Source organism: Panthera pardus, unplaced genomic scaffold (assembly GCF_024362965.1).
Source record: "Panthera pardus isolate Hobbes unplaced genomic scaffold, ASM2436296v1 HiC_scaffold_17, whole genome shotgun sequence".
Lineage (NCBI taxonomy): Eukaryota > Metazoa > Chordata > Mammalia > Carnivora > Felidae > Panthera > Panthera pardus.
The window spans coordinates 145,547,876-145,570,251 of record NW_026526732.1 but is presented as its reverse complement, the minus strand read 5'-3'; the positions used below and the strand labels follow the sequence as shown (position 1 = coordinate 145,570,251).

The 22,376-nt window shown below is 41.2% G+C and overlaps 2 pseudogenes; both read left to right on the top strand.

Annotated features, from left to right (window-relative positions):
- The first annotated feature begins 1,822 nt into the window (after window positions 1-1,822).
- Window positions 1,823-3,474, top strand: LOC109271379 (suppressor of cytokine signaling 5-like; annotated as a pseudogene).
- Window positions 3,475-4,889: 1,415 nt separating this feature from the next.
- On the top strand, window positions 4,890-5,366 carry LOC128777832 (peptidyl-prolyl cis-trans isomerase A-like; annotated as a pseudogene).
- The last annotated feature ends 17,010 nt before the right edge of the window (window positions 5,367-22,376 follow it).

Here is a 22,376-nt window from a genome sequence, read left to right as displayed (position 1 = left end):
AGAGAATAAAATGCCAGGGGGGAGGTGGGACACAGTTTGCTGGACAAATGTTTGTTGGGCCTCTTATATGTGCAGGACTGTGCTTATTGCCGAGGGTATAGCAGGGACAGGGTGTCCAAGGAGCCTGAACTTGAGCTTTCGAACATTTTGCTCCCCTAACTTACTAAAATAGCTCTTTAAGACTACCCCCATGCGAAACATTCAACACACTGGAAAAGGAAGGGAACTTCCTCAATCTGATAAAGGGCATCTCTGAAAACCCCCACAGCTAACATCGTATTTAATGGGGAGAGACTGAATGCCTTCCCTCTAAGGTCAGGAATAAGACAGGGATGTCCACTCTTCCCACTTCTCTTCAGTATTGAACCGGAGGTTCCAGCTAGAGTCACTAGGCAAGAAGATTAAATAAAAGCAAACAAACTGGAAAGGAAATTGACACTTTACAATAAAAGTGTTACAGGGGCACCTGGGTGGCTCGGTTGGTTGGGCGTCTGACTCTTGATTTTGGCTCGGGTCAAGATCTCATGGTAGTGGGATCGAGCCCCCGCCTCATCAGGCTCCGCGCGGAGGGTGGAGCTTGCTTGGGATTCTCTCCCTCTCACTGCGCGTGCTTTCTCAAAATAAATAAACATTTTCAAAAATAAAAGTGTTACATCAGCTTTGAATGCCATCCAGCGGAATTTAAATACTACAGCAGTTTGATGGCCACCATCATCCATTTATATGTAAATAAAGTAAAACGACTTTGTTAACTACAAGAAATGCTACATTATTCCTTTTTCTCCTTGAATTTGCGTTTTTATTCCATTTTACTCTTGCAGAAGTTTATCCTCAAGTAGTATAATTTTATGCCTGAAAGTTCTTATTGATCACCCTATGATACTTCTTTACCACAGAAATGTGCATTTACACTGAAATTCAATTTTTAAAAACATTTCCTGGGGCGCCTGGGTGGCGCAGTCGGTTAAGCGTCCGACTTCAGCCAGGTCACGATCTCGCGGTCTGTGAGTTCGAGCCCCACGTCAGGCTCTGGGCTGATGGCTCGGAGCCTGGAGCCTGTTTCCGATTCTGTGTCTCCCCCTCTCTCTGCCCCTCCCCGTTCATGCTGTGTCTCTCTCTGTCCCAAAAATAAAATAAAAAAAAAACGTTGAAAAGAAAAAAAAAACATTTCCTGTGATCATAGTCTTCTAAAAACTTTCTACCTATTATTACAAGGATTCTTATTGCAGAATTAATCAAAATAACGTACAGCATCATTTTTTGATAAATGAAGTCTTGTTGCAAATACTACCTCAGTAGAAGGGAGGTGATTTTTCTCAACGGGTCCTGTGTCGTTCTGTTCCTATTTTTTTTTTGGTAATGGCCAAGACAATTGGCTTGTATAAAACAAGTAGATGGGAATAAAAAGAGTTTTGCCATCAGCAATGTAATTCTCGGAGTTCTTTGGCAACTCCTTCCAAAGAATTTGCCAAAAATCATGCAGTAACCATCACCAAAGCTTGTCTTAATGACCCATCAACTGACAATTCCAGGAGGCGCTCATTGAATTTTATCAAAACCAAATAATTTGAAACTATCTGGCTTGCGGGCGCCTGGGTAGCTCAGTTGGTTAAGCGTCTGGCTTCAGCTCAGGTTGTGATCTCACAGCTCATGGGTTCAAGCTCCGCATTGCGCTCTGTGCCGACAGCTCAGAGCTGGCCTGGAGCCTGCTTCGGATTCTGTGTCTCCCTCTCTCTCCGCCCCTCCCCTGCTCACATTGTCTCTCTCTCAAAAATAAATAAGCATTAAAAAAAACTTTTTTAATTACCTGATTTGCATAAAGATGTGCTACCTGGTCATTAACGTTGTTTACTTGCTCAATCCAGACACCAGTATTTCAATATATATACATGTGTGTGTGTGTGTGTGTTTAATATTTATTTTTGAGAGAGAGAGACAGAGCACAAGTGGGAGAGGGGCAGAGAGAGAGACACAACACACACAGAATCAGAAGCAGGGTCCAGACTCTGAGATGGTAGCACAGAGCCCGACACAGGGCTCAAACTCATGGCCCATGAGATCATGACCTGAGCTGAAGTCAGAGTTAACCGACTGAGCCACCCAGGTGCCCCAGACACCAGTATTTCAATATGTCCCTTTGTTTGGACCCCTGAAAGGAAGTCAGTCTGTGGGACAAAGGTTGCAAGAACTGTGGGCTTGTGTTTTCCCACGAGAACTTACAACAAGTAGTTAAAGCCCTTCTTTTCTAAAAAAGAAAAATACACCTGTCTGAATCAAGCCTTTTAATACACCTTTCTAAATCCTGAAAATGCCCTTTTCCTGCTGGCTCAGATTTAGCTCCAAAATGGCATTTGATTACATAAGCATTCAGCCCCTGTGAAACCACATTCAACATTTTTTTTTTTGATACATTTGATCCATATTTGGCTTCTATAGAGGATAAAGAAGATAAGCTTAGAAAAAGAAGGTGGCTTAGTATTGCAGAAGGTTGACACCCCTCCTAATACACAAATACATCCATTGAAGCCACTGCACAGGCTAGTTGGTTATATTAAGTGGGACCGAAGTTAGCTGCTGGAATGCCTGAAATAAGTGGGGACGGTTTTGCCATTTCACAAGCTAGTTGTGACACAGAAGAGGACACAACCACCCTGTGTTTGCAGTCACGTAGGCAGAAGCAACGTCAGGTATCTGGAGATAGCTATCCACAGATTGGTTACGTCCACTGCCTCCTGTCTAATTTTTTTCTGATTACAGGGAATCCCCGTTGCTGGAGAGTGTTCCAAAGCAGAAGCCCTTTTTTAAAAAAAAAAAAATTATTTTTGAGACAGAGTACAAGCAGGGGAGGGGCAGGAGAGAGAGAGAGAGAGAGAGAGAGAGAGAGAGAGAGAGAGAGAGAATCCAAAGCAGGCTCCAGGCTCTGAGCTATCAGCACACAGCCCAACACGGGGCTCGAACCCGCAAACTGTGAGATCATGACCTGAGCTGAATTTGGACACTCAACCGACTGAGCCACCCAGGCGCCCCGGAAACCCTTCCTGAAGGGAAAGCTGCATTTTTGCTCAGGGGCTCTGGGCAAAAGGACTCCCTCTTCTCCGTGAGCTTCCAAGGCTACAGCAGATCCCTTCATGCCCAAATTGAACACTGGAACCCCAACTTTGATTTTGATGTTCACGCCCTGTGTCTATTTCACTCCTCCGCTGTTAACAGGATTTTTGGAACATGAAAAAGACCCCAGTTCTTACATGTATTTCGAGCCATTGCTTACGATATCACTAAATAGGACTTTGCCTTTTAGCCTGCAACATATCTGCCAAGCAGTAATGTGCAGAAACACTACATGTGATGGAACTGATGGGCTCCCTTTACCGTCAATGTCATGGGATTGTTTTTTTTTTTTTTTTAAAGAGTATCATTATAAATGAAAGGTTGAGAGTTCCTTGCTTAGAACAAGAACCAGTCAAGGCAAAGTAAACTCTCCTGTTCCCAAAGGGCATTAACTAGATCTGCTTTTACGTGCATCGGACACATGTCCATGTGAGGCAAGCACACATGTCTATGTTAGGCTTGGTCAGTACAGTGTACAAGCTTAGCGTTAGTACCTGTCAGATGTGATCTGCTGTTACTTAGGTAAGCGCGGTGCCTATTGAGGCAACAGAGGATAGAGCTACAGGTGTTCAGTAAGGCTACAGAAACATCTTGCCGATTTAACAGATTGGTTTTTAATATCTGCGGTAACTGAGTGACGCAACTCTGGGGCACTTGCTATAAAGAATTCTATTTCTGGGGCACCTGGGTGGCTCAGTTGGCTGAGTGGCCGACTTCAGCTCAGCTCATGATCTCGCAGTCCGTGAGCTCGAGCCCTGCGTCGGGCTCTGTGCTGGCAGCTGGGAGCCTGGAGCCTGCTGGGATTCTGAGTCTCCTTCTCTCTCTGCCCCTCCCCCACTTGCCCTCTATCTCTCTCTGTCTCTCAAAAATAAATAAATGTTAAAAAAAATTTAAAAAATAATTCTATTTCTTATTGAAGAGTGAATTATTTATATTGGGTGAGTGTTTCAACAGTATGACTAATTTTTTTTTAATGTTTATTTTTGAGCCAGACAGAGTGCGAGCTGGGGAAGGGCAGAGAGAGAGTGACACACAGAATCTCAGACAGGCTCCAGGCTCTGAGCTGTCAGCACAGAGCCCGATGCGGGGCTCAAACCCACAAACCGTGAGATCATGACCTGAGTTGAAGTTGGATGCTTAACTGACTGAGCCACCCAGGCACCCCGAGTATGGCTAATTTTTAAGTTATTTTTTTAAAAAGAATTTCTCTATAATCTTCCAAAAGCAGTGGTGCTTTTAGTTACATAAAGTAGGCTTTGGAAGTCCGAAAAATAAAGACTGCTTTCCTTTTAGGAAAAAAAAAAAAAATGCGATTTTCTGGCCACAAGGGCATAGTACAGTTCACTTAAGTGTTGATATAGTTTATATTCAGTCTCCTTGTCGCTTCTGCAAAAGGTTAAGTGAACTGTTAAGTAAACTGGTTTTCTAAATAACACTCATCAAAATTTCAGATTTATAAAGTTGGTAGTAAAGGTGTTTTTTTTTTTTAATGTTAATTAATTTTTTTAAGAGAGAGAGAGACAGAGTGCGAGCAGGGGAGGGGCAGAGAGAGAAGACGACACGATCTGAAGCAGGCTCCAGGCTCTGAGCTGTAGGCCCAGAGCCTGGCGCAGGGCTTGTATTCACGACGGTGAGATCATCCCCTGAGCCAAGGTCTGACGCTCGACCGACTGAGCCCCCCAGGTGCCCCAAGTTGGTAGTAGAATTTTATTTAAAGCCCTTAGCTACTAATAGTTCAATGAGTGCCTTAACTTAAAACGGACGTTTCAGGCCGTCCAGCCATGATCAACCCCACAGTGGCGTTCTTTGACATTGGCGGTGACAGCGAGCCGTGGGGCCGCATCTCTGTTCCAAAGATAGCAGAGAACTTTAGTGCTCCGAGCACTGGGGAGCAAGGCTTTGATTATAAAGGCTCCTGCCTTCACAGGCTTATTCCGGGATTTATGTGCCAGGGTGGTGACTTCACGTGCTGTAATGGCACTGGCCGTGAGTCCATCTATGGGGAGAAATTTGATGATGAGAATTTCACCCGTGAAGCACACGGGTCCTGGCATCTTGTCCATGGCAAGTACTGGACCCAAACAAACGCTTCCCAGTTCTTCATCTGCGTTGCCAACGCTGAGCGATTGGGTGACGGGCTTGTGGTCTTGGACAAGGTGAGAGAGGGCAGGAATATCCAGGAAGCCACGGAACACTTCGGCTCCAGGCATGGCAAGGCCGGCAAGAAGATCGTCATTGCAAACTGTGGACAAATCTAATAAATTTGACTCGTGTTTTTGTCTTCGCTGTAAGACTATTCCTTCTGTAGCCGGGAGCTACCCCGTTGTCCCCATCTGCTCGAAATACCCTTTAATCTTTGTGTTCTCACTGCAGTTCTGTGGGACCCATATTTTCCTTACCCTCCTCTGAGTCTAGCTGGATTGCAGAGTTAAGTTTATGGCTATGAAATAAACACCAAACAAGAACAACAACCCGCACTCCCTCCACCCCAAACTAAAAAACAGACATTTGGAACAGCTGTTGCAATGTAATCCTGTGTGTGACTTTTTAAACATTTTTTTTTAATGTGTGTTTATTTTTGAGAGAGAGAGCGAGTGGAGGAGGGGCAGAGAGAGAAAGAATCTGAAGCAGGCTCCACGCTGCCAGTGCAAAGGCCGACATGGGGCTTGAGCCCATGAACCGTGAGATCATGACCTGAGCAGCAGTCGGATGCTCAACCGACTGAGCCACCCAGGTGCCCCCTGTGTGTGACTTTTAAGTTGACGTGTGTAAGTCTAATCATTGATTCCCATGCTGAGTTCCTAGTCCCATGATAGTTTTGTGAACCAAAGAGAAAGTGAGACTAGACACTGCCCAGACAAATCAGATAATAGTAACTCCAGTGGCTGCTGATGTTGAAGTAATTGTTAAACTGTAATTAATAATTCGGAGGGCGGTATTTCTCTCTTTGTTGTAAACCCTAATAGCCAAGTTGCTTAAGTACAATTTATCGAGTTTCAGGGCAGTTACTTTTTAATGGAGAACCTGAAACCTAAATTGCAGATTTATTTTTAAAAAAAATTTTTTTTTAACGTTTATTTATTTTTGAGACAGAGAGAGACAGAACATGAATGGGGGAGGGTCAGAGAGAGAGGGAGACACAGAATCTGAAACAGGCTCCAGGCTCTGAGCTGTCAGCACAGAGCCCGACGCGGGGCTCGAACTCACGGACCGTGATGTCGTGACCTGAGCCGAAGTCGGACGCTCAACCGACTGAGCCACCCAGGCGCCCCCTAAATTGCAGATTTAAAAGGGACTGTTCAACCATTGTATCTGTAAATAAGTTTATTTGCACCCTTTTGTCACTCAGAATAGTACGAGATACTACTTGAGTGAACTATTGGGAAGTAATATCAAGTTTTAGTGTTTGCTTCGTAGTATTGAACTGAATTTACAGTTCTATCCTAGACATTTGTCACTAAGGTGGTCGAATCCATTCACAAGAATGGATTCTTTCACAAGAATGGAGTCTTTTTGTTAATGTGCTCAGAACCACTGGCGAGTGTCCCTGAGTTTCCTGACCGGTGCTGCAGAATGTTAGTTTACATCCCTCTGGCTATGGGCAAGGCTACAAAAGAAAAACAGCTATAATTGTATATAACCCTAACCCTTTGACTGCTAAGGTATGTTTCTACTTCATGTGCCTTGTGATGGCTGCTTTTTTGAGAGCTAATAAAGTATTTTTGGTGTTCTTGTAAAAACCAGAAACAAACCAACCAGCCCAAGCTAAAATACCTTCCTGATGCTCCCAGCAGAGGGTGACATAGAGTCCTGCCCCCTCTTTGCCCTTAAAGCCCTGCAGCATTTTCAAACTAAGGATCAGTGTATTTAGCATTACAGTCCTTGGGTTATAGCTGTCTCCTCCTCCAGCCTATGATTTCCTCCAGATTCATTCTGTAAAAACCCAGACTAGCATAAGGCTCAGCACTTGGCAAGCACTCAAATGTTCCCTAAGTGAAAAAATCTGGACGTGAACTGCTGACAGCATGGGTTGGCCCAGGACAACTTGCTCTGAGACTGGAGAGGCAGCCATGACCAAGGCTTCCTAAAAAAGAGGGTGAGAAGGGCACCTGGGTGGCTCAGTTGGTTAAGTGTCCGACTTCGGCTCAGGCCACGGTCTCCCGGTTTGTGACATTGAGCCCTGCATCGGGCTCTGTGCTGACAGCACAGAATGGAGCCCGCTTGGGATTCTCTGTCTCCCTCTCTCTCTGCCCCTCCCCCCGTCTCAAAATAAACAAATAAACTTAAAAAAAAATCACCTTGAGAACAAGAAATGCATGTTAGTATGGGTGATTTTCTCCTAGATTTAATCAAAGAAGCACCCTAATTTGCTGAAGTTTTAAAAAGTTCTATAACTTTGGGAGGGGAGCATCCTTCCATTGCTCTGAGAAAGCCCGTGCTCTCTAGTAAAGCAAAGAAAGTACCTCAGAATGTTAACAGAATTTATCTCTAGGGAATGGACGTACAAGGGATTCTTTTTTCCTGCTTTTCTGCATTTTGTAGATTTTCACTTAACAGCAAGTATTACTCTTAGAATGGAAAACTTTATTTTCACAAATGTATATTATGAGCCCCCAAAAGTCTCCATATGCAGATTGATAAAATAACGCAAAATTAATTAGAGCCTGAGGCTCCTGTGACTATGTTAAATCCAATATTCAGAGCATTGGCTATATTTAGAAAGATTTTTTCTCTCAGTTTAGGGGGAACATTAGCCCTAGACTAAACGCTGCTCTGGTCTCACCTAACGAAACATAAATAATACTTGAAGCGGTCAAAATGTTTCCAACCCATTGAACCATATCCCGGAACAAAGCTCAAGAATATTTCTAGGAATGCAATTGTATCCCATCCCCCAAAAGAGAAAATATCCAATATCTAATACGATTGGCCCAGTATCCAGTAAAAGTTCATGTGTATGCAAAGAAGTAGAAAAACGTGACCCTTAATGAGAAGGAAATGCTACCAACTGACATTAATCCAGAATGTATATTGATAGAATTAGTAGAAAAGTACATGAAGAACAACTATAACTGTATTCTGTATGTTTAGGAAACTATAGGAAATATTGAATACGTTAAATACAAATGTAAAAGATGTTAAAGAAAAAGGCCAATATTAAACTTCTAGAGGGGCGCCTGGGTGGCTCAGTCGGTTAAGCGTCCCACTTCGGCTCAGGTCACGATCTCACGGTCCGTGAGTTCGAGCCCAGCGTCAGGCTCTGGGCTGACGGCTCAGAGCCTGGAGCCTGTTTCCGATTCTGTGTCTCCCTCTCTCTCTCTGCCCCTCCCCCGTTCATGCTCTGTCTCTCTCTGTCTCAAAAATAAATAAACGTTAAAAAAAAATTAAATAAATAAACTTCTAGAAAAGAGAACAATAACGTCTGAGATGAAAAAATCTACTGTATGGGATTAACAGCTGAACAGACATTGCAGAAGGAAAAAAAATCAGTGAACCCGAAGCTCTCACTACAGAGGCTATCCAAAACGAAACACAGAAAGAAAGAATAAAGAAAATAAATAGAGAGGTGCCTGGGTGGCTCAGTCGGATGAGCGTCCGACTTCGGCTCAGGTCATGATCTCACGGTTCATGGGTTCAAGCCCTGCGTCGGGCTCTGTGCTGACAGCTCAGAGCCTGGAACCTGCTTCGGTTTCTCTGTCTCCCTCTCTGTCTCTGCTCCTTCCTTGCTTGTGCTCTCTCTCAAAAATAAATAAACGTTAAAAAATAATAATAAAATAAAATCTTAAAAGAAAAAAGAAAACTATACCAAAGCACATCATAACCAAATTGCTTAAAACCACTAATAAAGAGCAAATTCTTAATAAAACTAAGCAAAAATTAAAGTCCTGGTAATTCTTTTTTTAAATTTTTTTAATGTTTATTTATTTTTTTGAGAGAGAGAGAGTGTGTGAGCAGGGGAGAAGCAGAGAGACAGAGAGACACAGAATCCGAAGCGGGCTCCAGGCTTTGTCAGCACAGAACCTGACTTGGGGCTCAAACTTGCAAACTGCAAGATCATGACCTGAGCTGAAGTCAGACGCTCAACTGACTTGACTGACACTCAACTAGGATAAAATTGAATCACTAATAATATTCAATTAATGCAGATGAAGGCAGAAAAAGGAAAAATGGAACAAAGAACAAATGATACACGTAAAAAATAGCAAATGATAGACTCAAACCTAACCCTAGCAGGGATCACATTATATGCAGTTGTCTAAATATCCCAAAGTTGAGCCACCCAGGGGCCCCAAAAGGGAACAAATCCTAAAGGCAGTAGGAGATAAAAGACACATTACATGCAGGAGAACCAAAAAGAGTTGACAGCAGATTTTTCTGTAGAAACCACGCAAGCCAGGGATGCCTGGGTGGCTCAGCCAGTGGAGTGACTGACTCTTGATTTCAGCTCAGGTTATGATCCCGGGGTCGAGCCCTGCATTGGGCTCCTCACTGGGTGTGGAGTCTGCTTGGGATTCTCTTTCTCTCTCTCTGTCTCCCACTGTTCCTCTCCCCTGCCTTGTGCTCTCTCTCTTTCAAGAAAGAAAGAAAGAAAGAAAGAAAAGAAGCCATGCAAACCAAAAGAGAGTGGAGCAACCTCTTTGAAATATTGAAGACTGCCAAACCTAGGTTCTACTTAGTGAAAGCATCTTTCAAAACCAAAGATGAAATACAGACTTTTTTTGGACACAAAAAATCTGGAAGACCTACACTACAAGAAATGTTCAAGGAAGTCATTCGAGCAGAAGGAAAGTGATTCCAGATAGAAACATAGATCTAACCTAGGAGTGAAAAGCAATAGAAACACAATGTGGATAAATAAAGAACAATAAAATAAAGAAAATAAAATAAAGAAAATAAATTTTGTTCTTTTTATTTAAATCTTCTTAAAGATAATTAACTTGTTTAAAGTAAAAAACATAGTAGCAATACATTTGAGGGCTTCTAATATACATAGAAGTAAAACGTATGATCACAGTAGCATGAAGATTTTAAGGGAAGATATACAAGTATACAGGTGTAAGGTTCTTATATTATACATGAAGCCACACAATATTACTTGAAGGTAGACTGTGATAAGTTAAATATGCAACCACTAAAACAACCCAGTGAAGAGTTGTAGCTAACAATCCAACAAAAAGGATAAAGTTGCATCACTAATAATACTTAATGCAGAAGAAGGCAGAAAAAGGAAAAATGAAACAAAGAACAAACGATACAGATAAGAAATAGCAAATGATAGACTCAAACCTAACCCTAACAGTGATCACATTATATGCAGTGGTCTAAATATCCCAAATAAAGGTGAGAGATTTTTAGAGAGAAAAAAACAAGACAAAACCAAGATCAAATTATACACCACCTACAAGAAAACCGCTTTATTTATTTATTTTTAATTAATTAATTACTTAATTAAAGATGATTTATTGTCAAGTTGGCTAACGTACAGGGTACACAGTGAGCTCTCGGTTTGGGGTGTAGATTTCCGTGAGTCATCGCTTATATACAACACCCAGTGCTCACCCCAACAAGTGCCATCCTCAATGCCCATCACCCATTTTCCCCTCTCCACCCCCTCCATCAACCCTCAGTTTGTTCTCCGTATTAAGAGTCTCTTATGGTTTGCCTCCTAAGTGAAGAAAGTCAATCAGAGAAAGACATATCGTATGTTTTCATTCATATGTGCAACTTGAGAAACTTAACAGAAGACCACGGGGGAAGGGAAGGGGAAAAAGAGTTACAAAAAGAAACCCACTTTAAATATAAAGATACAAATATGTTAAAAATAAAAGGATAGAAAAAAGAAGACTTACCATGTAACACTATTCTAAAGAAAGCCCTAATGGCAATAGTAATATTAGACAAATGGCAACAATAATATTAGACAAAGCAAATTTCAGAGCAAAAGTATCACCAGGCACAAAGAGTGCCATTTCATAAAGAATGAATGTGTCCATTCATCAGGAAGACATAACAAAGCTAAGTATTAAGAATCTAAGAACAGAGCATCAATATACATAAGCAAAATTAACAGAATGCAAAGAGAAATTGACAAACCTATAATTGTAGTTGGAGTTTTCTTTTTCTTTTCTTTTCTTTTTTTTTTTAAAGATTTTATTTTATTTTACTTCAAGTAATCTCTGTACACTCAACGTGGGGCTTGAACTTACAACTCTGAGATCAAGGGTCGCACGCTCTTCCGATTGAGGCAGCCAGGTACCACAATAGTTGGAGTTTTTAATACCCCTGTCTCCATAATTGATAGAACAAGTGGACAAAAAATCAGTAATGATTTAGAAGATTTGAACAACACTATCAACCAACTTGACCTTATTGACATTTATAAAATAATCTTTCCAACCACAGCAGAACACATTGTTTTTAAGTGCACATGGACCAGTTGCCAAGGCAGACCTTCTCTGGGATCATAAAACAAGTCTCAAAAATTTTTAAAGGAATCAAATCATGCGAAGTGTGTTCTCTCACCACAAAGCAATTAAGTTAGAAATAAATGAAAGGTATCTAGAAAATCCCCCAAATATCTGGAAACTAAATAACACACCTCTAAATATTCCAGGGGTCAAAGAAATCAAGAGTTAAATCATTAAGTATTTTGAACTGAATAAAAACATAACATATTAACATTTGTGGAATGTTGCTAAAGCAGCAGGTGGATGGAAATTTATAGCATTGTAACACCAGTATTAAAACAGAAGTTCTCAAATCAATGACCTCAGCTTCCACCGTAAGAATCTAATGAAATAAGGGCAAATGAAGCCCAAAGCAAGCAAAGAAAAGAAATAAAGATCAGAGTAGAAATCAATGAAATAAGATCAGACAAACCGTATTGCAAATCAATAAAACTAAAAGATACGTGAATATAAAACAAGCATATGAGATCATTTTCAACATTATTGGCCACTAGGAAAGACAAATTAAAACCACAGTGAAATATAACTATATAGCTATTGAAACATCTTAAATTAAAAAGACTGAACAAAACTAGTGTGGATGAGGAGAGGGAGCAACTGAATTCTCAGACGCTGCTGGTGGAGACATCAAATAGTACAAACATTTTCAGAAATTCATTAATCACACGTTTACCATTTGACTCAGCCATTCTATCGCTGAGAAAAGTGGAAGTCTATGTTCATGCAAAGACTTTTGCATTACTGTTTATAGCAACGTTATTTTTAATACCCCCAAATTAGAAACAACCTTTATCCATAAGGAGATGAATGGATAAACAGACTATGAGATGCCTACACAGTGGAAAACTACATAGCAACAAAAAGGGATGAATTCTTGGTACGTGCAGCAACATGCATGAATCTTAAAGTAATTATGCTGGTTGGAGGGAAGATGGCGGCATAGGAGGACGCTGGGCTCACCGCGCGTCCTGCTGATCACTTAGATTCCACCTACACCTGCCTAAAGAACCCAGAAAACCGCCAGAGGATTAGCAGAACGGAGTCTCCAGAGCCAAGCCCACGGAAGAGGGTAGGAAGGGCGGCGAGGCGGTGCGTGCTCCACGGACTGGCGGGAGGGAGCCGGGGCGGAGGGGCGGCTCGCCAGCCAAGCAGAGCCCCCGAGTCTGGCTGGCAAAAGCGGAGGGGCCGGACAGACTGTGTTCCCACAGCAAGCGCGACTTAGCGTCTGGGAGGTCATAAGTTAACAGCTCTGCTCGGAAAGCGGGAAGGCTGGAGGACAAAGGGAGGGAGAGCTGCTGAGCCCCCGGACGACAGAGCTCAGTTTGGTGGGGAACAAAGGCGCTCGCCAGCGCCATCTCCCCTGCCCATCCCCCAGCCAAAATCCCAAAGGGAACCGGTTCCTGCCAGGGAACTTGCTCGCTCCACGCAAACACCCAACTCTGTGCTTCTGCGGAGCCAAACCTCCGGCAGCGGATCTGACTCCCTCCCGCTGACACAGGGCCCCTCCTGAAGTGGATCACCTAAGGAGAAGCGAGCTAAGCCTGCCCCTCCTGCCCCCGTGCACCTTGCCTACCCACCCCAGCTAATACGCCAGATCCCCAGCACCACAAGCCCGGCAGTGTGCAAGTAGCCCAGATGGGCCACGCCACCCCACAGTGAATCCCGCCCCTAGGAGAGGGGAAGAGAAGGCACACACCAGTCTGACTGTGGCCCCAGCGGTGGGCTGGGGGCAGACATCAGGACTGACTGCAGCCCTGCCCACCAACTCCAGTTATACACCACAGCACAGGGGAAGTGCCCTGCAGGTCCACACCACTCCAGGGACTATCCAAAATGACCAAACGGAAGAATTCCCCTCAAAAGAAACTACAGGAAATAACAACAGCCAATGAGCTGATCAAAAAGGATTTAAATAATATAACAGAAAGTGAATTTAGAATAATAGTCATAAAATTAATCGCTGGGCTTGAAAACAGTATACAGGACAGCAGAGAATCTCTTGCCACAGAGATCAAGGGACTAAGGAACAGTCACGAGGAGCTGAAAAGCGCTTTAAACGAAATGCAAAACAAAATGGAAACGACGACGGCTCGGATTGAAGAGGCAGAGGAGAGAATAGGTGAACTAGAAGATAAAGTTATGGAAAAAGAGGAAGCTGAGAGAAAGAGAGATAAAAAAATCCAGGAGTATGAGGGAAAAATTAGAGAACTAAGTGATACACTAAAAAGAAATAATATACACATAATTGGTATCCCAGAGGAGGAAGAGAGAGGGAAAGGTGCTGAAGGGGTACTTGAAGAAATTATAGCTGAGAACTTCCCTGAACTGGGGAAGGAAAAAGGCACTGAAATCCAAGAGGCACAGAGAACTCCCTTCAGACGTAACTTGAATCGATCTTCTGCACGACATATCATAGTGAAACTGGCAAAATACAAGGATAAAGAGAAAATTCTGAAAGCAGCAAGGGATAAACGTGCCCTCACATATAAAGGGAGACCTATAAGACTCGTGACTGATCTCTCCTTTGAAACTTGGCAGGCCAGAAAGGCTTGGCACGATATCTTCAGTGTGCTAAACAGAAAAAATATGCAGCCAAGAATCCTTTATCCAGCAAGTCTGTCATTTAGAATAGAAGGAGAGATAAAGGTTTTCCCAAACAAACAAAAACTGAAGGAATTCATCACCACTAAACCAGCCCTACAAGAGATCCTAAGGGGGATCCTGTGAGACAAAGTACCAGAGACATACAGACATACATAAAACATACAGACATCACAATGACTCTAAACCCATATCTTTCTATAATAACACTGAATGTAAATGGATTAAATGCGCCAACCAAAAGACATAGGGTATCAGAATGGATAAAAAAACAAGACCCATCTATTTGCTGTCTACAAGAGACTCATTTTAGATCTGAGGACACCTTTAGATTGAGAGTGAGGGGATGGAGAACTATTTATCATGCTACTGGAAGCCAAAAGAAAGCTGGAGTAGCCATACTTATATCAGACAAACTAGACTTTAAATTAAAGGCTGTAACAAGAGATGAAGAAGGGCATTATATAACAATTACAGGGTCTATCCATCAGGAAGAGCTAACAATTATAAATGTCTATGCGCCGAATACCGGAGCCCCCAGATATATAAAACAATTACTCATAAACATAAGCAACCTTATTGATAAGAATGTGGTCATTGCAGGGGACTTTAACACCCCACTTACAGAAATGGATAGATCATCTAGACACACAGTCAATAAAGAAACAAGGGCCCTGAATGATACATTGGATCAGATGGACTTGACAGATCTATTTAGAACTCTGCATCCCAAAGCAACAGAATATACTTTCTTCTCGAGTGCACATGGAACATTCTCCAAGATAGATCATATACTGGGTCACAAAACAGCCCTTCATAAGTTTACAAGAATTGAAATTATACCATGCATACTTTCAGACCACAATGCTATGAAGCTTGAAATCAACCACAGGAAAAAGTCTGGAAAACCTCCAAAAGCATGGAGGTTAAAGAACACCCTACTAACGAATGAGTGGGTCAACCAGGCAATTAGAGAAGAAATTAAACAATATATGGAAACAAACGAAAATGAAAATACAACAATCCAAACGCTTTGGGATGCAGCGAAGGCAGTCCTGAGAGGAAAATACATTGCAATCCAGGCCTATCTCAAGAAACAAGAAAAATCCCAAATACAAAATCTAACAGCACACCTAAAGGAAATAGAAGCAGAACAGCAAAGGCAGCCTAAACCCAGCAGAAGAAGAGAAATAATAAAGATCAGAGCAGAAATAAACAATATAGAATCTAAAAAAACTGTAGAGCAGATCAACGAAACCAAGAGTTGGTTTTTTGAAAAAATAAACAAAATTGACAAACCTCTAGCCAGGCTTCTCAAAAAGAAAAGCCAGATGACCCAAATAGATAAAATCATGAATGAAAATGGAATGATTACAACCAATCCCTCAGAGATACAAACAATTATCAAGGAATACTATGAAAAATTATATGCCAACAAATTGGACAACCTGGAAGAAATGGACAAACTCCTAAACACCCACACTCTTCCAAAACTCAATCAGGAGGAAATAGAAAGCTTGAACAGACCCATAACCAGTGAAGAAATTGAATCGGTTATCAGAAATCTCCCAACACATAAGAGTCCAGGACCAGATGGCTTCCCAGGGGAGTTCTACCAGACGTTTAAAGCAGAGATAATACCTATCCTTCTCAAGCTATTCCAAGAAATAGAAAGGGAAGGAAAACTTCCAGACTCATTCTATGAAGCCAGTATTACTTTGATTCCTAAACCAGACAGAGACCCAGTAAAAAAAGAGAACTACAGGCCAATATCCCTGATGAATATGGATGCAAAAATTCTCAATAAGATACTAGCAAATCGAATTCAACAGCATATAAAAAGAATTATTCACCATGATCAAGTGGGATTCATTCCTGGGATGCAGGGCTGGCAACATTCGCAAATCGATCAACGTGATAAATCACATTAACAAAAAAAAAGAGAAGAACCATATGATCCTGTCAATCGATGCAGAAAAGGCCTTTGACAAAATCCAGCACCCTTTCTTAATAAAAACCCTTGAGAAAGTCGGGATAGAAGGAACATACTTAAAGATCATAAAAGCCATTTATGAAAAGCCCACAGCTAACATCATCCTCAACGGGGAAAAACTGAGAGCTTTTTCCCTGAGATCAGGAACACGACAGGGATGCCCACTTTCACCGCTGTTGTTTAACATAGTGCTGGAAGTTCTAGCATCAGCAATCAGACAACAAAAGGAAATCAAAGGCATCAAAATTGGCAAAGATGAAGTCAAGCTTTCGCTTTTTGCAGATGACATGATATTATACATGGAAAATCCGATAGACTCCACCAAAAGTCTGCTAGAACTGATCCATGAATTCAGCAAAGTTGCAGGATACAAAATCAATGTACAGAAATCAGTTGCATTCTTATACACTAACAATGAAGCAACAGAAAGACAAATAAAGAAACTGATCCCATTCACAATTGCACCAAGAAGCATAAAATACCTAGGAATAAATCTAACCAAAGATGTAAAAGATCTGTATGCTGCAAACTATAGAAAGCTTATGCAGGTAATTGAAGAAGATATAAAGAAATGGAAAGACATTCCCTGCTCATGGATTGGAAGAATAAATATTGTCAAAATGTCAATACTACCCAAAGCTATCTACACATTCAATGTAATCCCAATCAAAATTGCACCAGCATTCTTCTCGAAACTAGAACAAGCAATCCTAAAATTCATATGGAACCACAAAAGGCCCCGAATAGCCAAAGTCATTTTGAAGAAGAAGACCAAAGCAGGAGGCATCACAATCCCAGACTTTAGCCTCTACTACAAAGCTGTTATCATCAAGACAGCATGGTATTGGCATAAAAACAGACACATAGACCAATGGAATAGAATAGAAACCCCAGAACTAGACCCACAAACGTATGGCCAACTCATCTTTGACAAAGCAGGAAAGAACATCCAATGGAAAAAAGACAGTCTCTTTAACAAATGGTGCTGGGAGAACTGGACAGCAACATGCAGAAGGTTGAAACTAGACCACTTTCTCACACCATTCACAAAAATAAACTCAAAATGGATAAAGGACCTAAATGTGAGACAGGAAACCATCAAAACCTTAGAGGAGAAAGCAGGAAAAGACCTCTCTGACCTCAGCCGTAGCAATCTCTTACTCAGCACATCCCCAAAGGCAAGGGAATTAAAAGCAAAAGTGAATTACTGGGACCTTACGAAGATAAAAAGCTTCTGCACAGCAAAGGAAATAACCAACAAAACTAAAAGGCAACCAACGGAATGGGAAAAGATATTTGCAAATGACATATCGGACAAAGGGCTAGTATCCAAAATCTATAAAGAGCTCACCAAACTCCACACCCGAAAAACGAATAACCCAATGAAGAAATGGGCAGAAAACATGAATAGACACTTCTCTAAAGAAGACATCCGGATGGCCAACAGGCACATGAAAAGATGTTCGACGTCGCTCCTTATCAGGGAAATACAAATCAAAACCACACTCAGATATCACCTCACGCCAGTCAGAGTGGCCAAAATGAAGAAATCAGGAGACTATAGATGCTGGAGAGGATGTGGAGAAACGGGAACCCTCTTGCACTGTTGGTGGGAATGCAAATTGGTGCAGCCACTCTGGAAAGCAGTGTGGAGGTTCCTCAGAAAATTAAAAATAGACCTACCCTATGACCCAGCAATAGCACTGCTAGGAATTTATCCAATGGATACAGGAGTACTGATGCATAGGGGCACTTGTACCCCAATGTTTATAGCAGCACTCTCAACAATAGCCAAATTGTGGAAAGAGCCTAAATGTCCATCAACTGATGAATGGATAAAGAAATTGTGGTTTATATACACAATGGAGTACTACGTGGCAATGAGAAAGAATGAAATATGGCCCTTTGTAGCAACGTGGATGGAACTGGAGAGTGTGATGCTAAGTGAAATAAGCCATACAGAGAGGGACAGATACCATATGTTTTTACTCTTATGTGGATCCTGAGAAGCTTAACAGAAACCCATGGGGGAGGGGAAGAAAAAAAAAAAAAAAAGAGGTTAGAGTGGGAGAGAGCCAAAGCATAAGAGACTGTTAAAAACTGAGAACAAACTGAGGGGTGATGGGGGGTGGGAGGGAGGGTAGGGTGGGTGATGGGTATTGAGGAGGGCACCTTTTGGGATGAGCACTGGGTGTTGTATGGAAACCAATTTGACAGTAAATTTCATATATTAAAAAATTAAAAAAAACAAAAACAAAAACAAAAAATAATTACGCTGAGTTAAAGAAGTCAGCTCACTCACGCTCCCCAGAAACAACACCTACTGTGTCTTTCGATTTTTGCAAAAGTCTAGAAAATGAGAACCAATCTCTGGTGACAGAGGGCAGGTTAGCGGTTGTCTGGGAATGGAGACTTGGTTGGAGAGAGCCAGGAGCACGGTCTTACAAGAAGGCACAAGAAAATTTTGGGGGGTGACCAATATGTTCATCTTGATTGTGGGGATGGTTTCACAGGTGTATACATAGGTCAGAACACCAAATTGGGCACTTAAAAAATGTGTCATTTATTATATGCCAGTTATGGCTCCATAAAGCTGTTGAAAATCAAAAATGACCTGAAGTCTGAGACCAAAACAAAACAAAACAAAACAAAAAAAATCAATCAAACAAACCAGAAAACCCTCCTTCAGATCAGTATCAATACTATAAATCTCCAAGATCGTTTTTTTTAAAAGAGGAAGTTGCCAAACATATTTAATAACCATTTGGGCAAGAAAAAGGGAACATAAGACTGTATGGTCACACTTACCCCTATTTGCATAAAGAAATAGCCGCACTGTTTTTGCATAAAGACCTACTAGAAGGTCCTAGAAACGCACAAAGGGAAGTCGTAGTAGTGGTTATCTGGGTGGGGCAGGGAAAAAGGAATATGGGAATGGGGGTGTGGGACAGGGCTAGGAGCAAAGATTCCTCACTGTCTTAACTGAGTAGTTTTTATTTTTTGAACTATGCAACTACTTTTACTATTTTATTTTTTCATTATTATTTTTATGTTTAGTTTTGAGGGAGAGAGTGAGAGAGCGCGTGAGCAGGGGAGGGGAGAGAGAGAGGGAGACAGGATCTGAGGTGAGCTCTGCACGGACAGTAGAGACTGTGAGATCAAGAGTCAGACACTCAACTGACGGAGCCGCCCAGGCGCCCCCGCTACACATATTTAATCTGAAATAAGGCATTAATCACGATCTCTGTCTTCCTCCTGAAAAATACAAGGCCTTTAGAATCCTTTGTTTCTGTACTGAGAGAATTGTGTTAAAAATCTCCAACTGTGCTCTGAGATTTGTCTCTTTCTCCTCTTATTTTTGTCATTTTGCATTATGTATTTTGTTTATTTTATTTTTAAGTAAGTTCTACTCCCAGAGTGGGGCTTGAACTCACAGCTCTGAGATCAAGAGTCACATGCTCTACTGAGTCAGCTTTATGTATTTTGAAACTGTGTTATTATCCGCACGCAAAGTTAGGATTGTTATGTTGTCCTGTTTCATTGACCCTTTCATCACTGAGAAACCTTTAACCTTTAGGAATATTTTCTGCCTTATGCTCTACTTTGTCTGATATTAACATTGCCACTGCAGCTTTCTTTTGGTTGCTATTCACTTGTTGTATTTTTCCGTCCTTCTACTGTGTATATATTTGCATATTCATATTTACATTGTGTCTCTCATAAATAGATAGTTGGGTCTTTTTAAAACATCCATCCAAAAAAGTCTGTATCTGTAAACTTTTTTTTTTTAACGTTTATTTATTTATTTTTTCAAGAGAGCGCTAGCAAGCAGGAGAGGGCCAGGAATAAGGAGACAGAGGATCCGGAGCAGGCTTCGCTCAGTGAATGCAGAGCCCGATGCTCACAAACCCAGAAGCCGTGAGATCATGACCTGAGCCGAAATCAAGAGTTGGCCACTTAACTGACTGAGCCACCCAGGTGCCCCCCAAAAGTCGGTATCTTAATTAGAATACTTAATTTATTTAGTTATGGATATAGTTGAGTTTGATTGCCATCTTGGAATTTCTTTTCTACTTGTCCTATATGTTGTTTTCTTATTCCAGTATTCCTTTGGATTCATGAAGTGTTTTCATTATTCCATTTATCTCCTTTATTAATCAAAAAATTTTTTAATGTTTATTTATTTTTGAGAGTGACAGAGACAGACCATGAGTGAGGGAGGCGTAGAGAAAGAGGGAGACATAGAATCGGAAGCAGGCTCCAGGCTCCATGCTGTCAGCACAGAGCCTGACGCCCCTCAAGCGCCCCTCTCCTCTATTAATTTTTAGTTATACCTTCTTTGCATTATTATTTTATATTTTTAAATTTTTAAAAATGTTTTTGTTTATTTTTGAGACAGAGAGAGACAGAGCACGAGTAGGGGAGGGGCAGAGAGAGAGGGAGACACAGAATCCGAAGCAGGCTCCAGGTTCCGAGCTGTCAGCACAGAGCCCGACGTGGGACTCGAACTCACAGACCGTGAGATCATGACCTGAGCCGAAGTCGGACGCTCAACCCACTGAGCCACCCAGGTGCTCCTGCATTATTATTTTAAAAGTTTCTTCTACCTTAAATTAGTTCTTTACCACTTTGTGAACACTTTATCTCCATTTACCATTTTGCTTTTTGCATTTTTGTAGTCTTATACTTTTAACATGTTATAAACTGCACACGATATAGTTATTATTGCTTTAAATGATTACAATCCATATTCTTTTATATGTTTCCACATATTTAACCCTTCCAACGCTCTTCATTCCTTTTTACAGTTCTGAACTTCCCCCTAGAGTAATTTTCCTTCAGCCTGAAGAATTTTCTTTTTATTATTATTTTTAAAGATTTTATTTCTAAGCAATCTCCACACCCAACATGGGGCTGGAACTCACAACCCGAGATCAAGTGTTGCACACTTTACCAATTGAGCCCACCAGGCACCCCAGCCTAAAGAACTTTCTTTAATATTTCTTGTAGAGTGAAGTGTAGGTAATGAATTCTCTTAATTTGTTAAAAATCTTTATTTCATCTTTATTTTTAGAGGATATTTTCACTGGTTACAGAATTTCAGGTCAGCAGATTTTTCACTTCTTTCAGAACTTAAAAGATATCACCCTTTGGTCTTCGGGTCTCCAGAAGTTCTGTTAAAAAGTCAGCAATAAGTGTTATTGTTGTTTTGCAAGTATGTGTCTTTTTTCTCTGGTTGCTTTTAAGCTTGGTTTTCTTCCTATTTTGCTTAGGGTTTTTTTTTTTTTTTATAATTTATTTTTGAGAGAGAGACAGAGAGACACAGACAGAGAGAGGAGTGTGAGCATGGGAGGGGCAGAGAGAGAGAGGGAGACACAGAATCTGAAACAGGCTCCAGGCACAGAGCCCGACGTGGGGCTCAAACCCACAAACTGTGAGATCATGACCTGAGTTGATGTCAGATGCTTAACCAACTGAGCCACCCAAGAGCCCCTATTTTGCTTAGGGTTTGCTAAGCCTCTTGAATCTTAGAGTTGCTATTTTTCACGTTTTGGGAAATTCTCAGTCGTCGTGTCTTCAAATATTCTCGTCTCTTCTCTCTTTCTTGGACTCCTATACACGTATATTAGGTCATTAGACTATGCTCTACATGTCTTGAATGTTCTCTTTGGTCTTTTCTATGTTTTTCTCTATGTACTTCATCTTGAAGATCTTGTGTTTACTGTCTTTCAGCAATATAATCTTAGCTTGTGCTATGTCCAGTCTGTTGATACACATGTCCAGTGAGTGTTCAGTTTCCAGTCCTAGAATGTCCATTTGATTCTTTTTCTATTATAATTCTCTTTTGAAATTACCCACTTTTTCATTATTTTTTTCCCTCTTTTAGTCCACTTTCTTAAATATATTTATAATAGTTTTTTTTTTTTTTTTTTTAAGTCTTTCACTGCTAACTACAACACCTGGATCATCTCTGGGACAGCTTCTATTGTATACTCTTTTTTCCCTTAATTATCAAGCATTTTTTCCTGTTTCTTCAAATGCCTTGTGATTTTTATTATTTATTTTATTTTATTTTTATTTTTTTAACAGTTATTTATTTTTGAGAGACAGAGAGAGGCAGAGCATGAGCAGGGGAGGGAGAGAGAGAGAGAGAGAGATACAGAATCCGAAGCGGGCTCCAGGCTCTGAGCTGTCAGCACAGAGCC